This window comes from Prunus avium, chromosome 5 (assembly GCF_965620075.1).
Source record: "Prunus avium chromosome 5, drPruAviu1.hap1.1, whole genome shotgun sequence".
Classification (NCBI taxonomy): Eukaryota; Viridiplantae; Streptophyta; class Magnoliopsida; order Rosales; family Rosaceae; genus Prunus; species Prunus avium.
The window spans coordinates 10,091,893-10,096,057 of NC_142288.1; positions in this window are offsets into that span (position 1 = coordinate 10,091,893).

A 4,165-nucleotide genomic window follows, 5' to 3' on the forward strand; every position below is an offset into this window, starting at 1 on the left:
TAATTTTCGTCAATTCCTTTATAATCCGTCAATTCCATTCTCATGCCACCGGAGTGACACATTCTCGCAGGTCTCGGTGACGCGAAGTCAACCCAAATTGTAATCTCACAGGATTCAGGGGACACTTGGTCAACCTGATTCGCAATCTCGCAGGATTCAGGGGACACTTGGTCAACCTAATCCGCAATCTCGCACCACACGGTTCGGGCGTCCCCGTATCCCGTGGGGCATTGTCAAGCATGCTGACATATCTGAAGGCAACTAATAAACCGAAGGCAACCATTTAATCCGTAGGCAACACACATAAACCAAAGGCAACCTCTATTACTCTTGGGTACCTATGGTGGTTTCTAAGAAAATATAGGTCCAGAAAAGTTAATGGGAAATTAAATGAATTCTTATTTATCCGTTAACTCTGCTGCCATTTTATCTGTTAATTATCCTAAATTCTAGTATGCCAAAATCTCTAGGCACTCTCAACTTGGCAGCATATAAAATACAAAAATAAAACATATAAAAAGCGATAAATCAGGCTATTAAAACTCTGATCAATGAATAAACTCATTCAAGATCAAATAATGAGATTAAATTGCATAAATTCATTTATGAAAACAAAAAGGTCCACTCACAATGCTCTGAGCTAGTTGGACCCTTTGAAGGTCCCTCCTGCGGGTCACCTAATGCCCGGGTGCCTGAATAAACATCATAATATTTTATTAATAAATATGCTCAATAATATAATATTAAATTAAAAACCCTAACCCCCAGCTCCTAAAAGTGCATGCATCAATTAAAAGGTCATTCCTATGCCCACATTAGCTTTTCTCTCAACGGGCATGACTTAAAAGCAATAAAGTTCCGAAAAATCGGGACTCAAAAGCGATAAAGTTCCGAAAAGTCAACCCCGGACCCCGTGGGGTCCACAACCTCCACTTTCTGATCCAAACGTTCCTGGGGGTTCCAATATACGTAGGACACATGTCCCGGGTGTTTGGTCTCGATCGGATGGTCGGATTGCTCACGATCGCACGATCGGACGGGCAAATGATTTTTCGTAATTCTAGCCCTAGGGCTGGCCTTTTCGGAGTATCTGTGACTCCGATTCACTATCCGTCGAATCCTACACGTTCCTGAAAATGCTTAGATCAACATACTCCACTTTGATTATGATCAAACAGTCCAAACGCATTGAACCTGGAAATTGCACAATATGCGGGATCCGTTCGGGGTTCAAACGTTATCCAAATTGAGATCCGTAAATCCCTACGTGCTCCTGTGGACACGAGGATCATTCTAGGACCAAGAATGGTCCCTGACACATGGCTCACGCGCCGGCAACGCGTGGGTGTGTACAACAATTTCCGGTGGCCGGATTTTCTCCAAACCGCAGGCCCAAACTCCTAGCCTAGGTAAAACACCTAATTTGGAACCAATTTTGTTCTTGGACTATGGCCAAAAAGTTGCTGGAAGTGGCTGAAATCGAGCTCTCAAAACCGGCAGAACTTCAAATCCAAAATCAACCTATCAAACTTCAAAATCTCTGAAAACCTACCCAACCATCAGCTAGATCGTGAAAAATAGCTAGAAATTCATACCTAATTCGTCCGATTTGGTGGCCGGATGACAACGAACGGAGGCGATGAAATCCTGTCAAAATCGGCGGGATTTTCTGGTTTTTCCGGCGAGATCGTGGCGGCTAGACTGCGGGGAAGGTCGGGGCTGGGCTGCGGAGGTCACGCCGGTCGAGTTGGGTCTGATCCGGTGGTGGTTGGCGGTGTGGCTAGGTGGTTATGGAGGTTTGGAGGTGCAGCTGGATGTGAAAGCAAGGGGGGTTGTCGCGAGGAAGAAGAGAGTGGGGAGAGAGAGAGAGAAACAGATTTTTAAAAAAATTCTAACTTGTCAAATTACCAACTTGCCCCTCAACTATTTTTGCTCGTATTTTCCTCGTTACAAGTCCGATTTGAGTCCACTACGTGTCTACAGGCTCGTTTCGTCGCGCTCTACTCAACGGTACAAGTAGATTTCCAGAATTATTTCCCTGTCAAAAAGTCAACTTAAAACTTAATAAAATATTCTGAGGGTAGTTTGGTCTTTTCCTCTATTAAATTATTAATTAAATAATAATTAAGGTTTGGGTTATTACAGTTGCTCCCTAGCACACACACTGGGACTTGCATCTCACGTGGGGCTGAATCCAGTCATACGCTTAGACTAACATCCTGACACATCTCCTAAAAAGTATATGTGCGCCTTGATGGGTTCCAAAGACCAACTTTAATTCTTTTCCATATTTCCATCATTCTTTCCATCACGAACCAGAGGAAGGTACAACAAATGGTGTGCAACCACATAAATCTCATATCCCAAAATATATCCAAATTTCATAAACATAACCAAAATCCCAAATCCAACATCACCATAGTCCGAAACCCAAATCCATATACTTGAATAATAATAAATAAATAAATAATAATCCCTGGAAATCCCATAATCTCATTAACCCAAAATAAACCAATTTCCAATCAAATCACATTTCAAACCCGACCAAAACACAGTTATGCATACAATTGCCAATATGAAAATAATATTCATTTGAAAACAAAGTCCACTCACAACAAGTCCAATGTTGCTCAACTCTAAGAGGGCTCTTCCTTTGTAGTACGCAAAGTGGGGGTACCTATTCGAAAGAACAAACAGACTTAATTAAGAAACGTACCCAACAATGAACTTTAACTCAAAACTCTAGTTCCCGGGTCTAGAAGTGTGCACAACCTTTAAGAATGTTTATAGGATCATTCTAGTACTTCTCGAAGGATGAGACAGTCCCGGAAGACTCATGGTCAACCGAGCAGTCAAACTTTCCATATTGGTCCATTGGGACCGCGGGAACCATGACCTCCAATTTCCGATCTGAAAATTCCTACACGATCCTAGTGGTACTGTTAACAACATAATTGAAATTGGAACCAATCGAACGGTCTGAACCTATCGAACCCGGATATCGCATAATAGGCGCAATATCTGTTCGATAGTCAAACGACAACCAATTCCAAATCCGAGCATACAGTCGTGCTTAGGACGACATGGTGAGTGTTTTATAACATAATGGGCTGACACACAATGGCCCACTCGCCGCCCACAGCAAATGGGTGTCTTGAGAAATTTCCGGCAATGGAAATTTCTTGAAACACCCTACAATACCTATACCAACAGATCAAGCACAACTAGAGGAGTATTTTTGGTTCTTGGACCACACCAAAAAGGGACCGGAACTAGTCGAAACGAATCCGAAACCGTTGGCATAATTGGGGGTTAGAAACAATCTATAAAACCTCAAAATTAACCCAAACCAAGCACATAAACAGGTAGAGCACGATGAGAGGATAAAGTTTCGTACCTGGTTTGATGATGTTGGCCGCTGGAATCGCCAGAAATCGCACGAACACCACTAGCAACGAACGAGGGTTTCGCTCGGTTCCAGTTCGGGGTGGGCACGGTACGGTATTGGGCTCGTACCGCTACTGATACTGGAAATTAAAACCGGTATGGTAAGGTATGGGATTATGGTTTGCCAAAGTTGGTACCGTACCAAATTGGTATCGGTATGGTACGGTACCATTTCGGTATCAAAATGACACAACTCAAAAATGAACCAATTTGAATATTCAACCTATTCATTCACCAAAGATTGAAAGATTCAACAAATTCAAAATCCAAATCCTAATCAACCAAATCAATATCCATCAACAAATTCATCATTTTATTGAATAAATAGCAAGCCCAAGGAAAGAAAATACAGAGAGTAAGAAATCGAAATTATACTTATTACAACCCATAGAAAAATTCAGGTCCTGCATCAAAACAAAGCAACCAAACCACTATTAACAAATCATTATTAAGATACAAGTAGAGAAATAAAAAACCTACCAACATTAAACAAATCATTTCAAAAGAGCTTCATATTAACATATTGGTAATTTCAGTAACAGATTCATTACGAAAGTGTAAGGATTCAAAGCAACTTAAACCAATATTCATAACATATTCATACAGATGCATTTAAACAAATTCAAGATTAATAATCCACAGAAGCAAAACAGGACATATACATATATATATATATATATATATATATATATATATATATATATATATCTCAAATAAA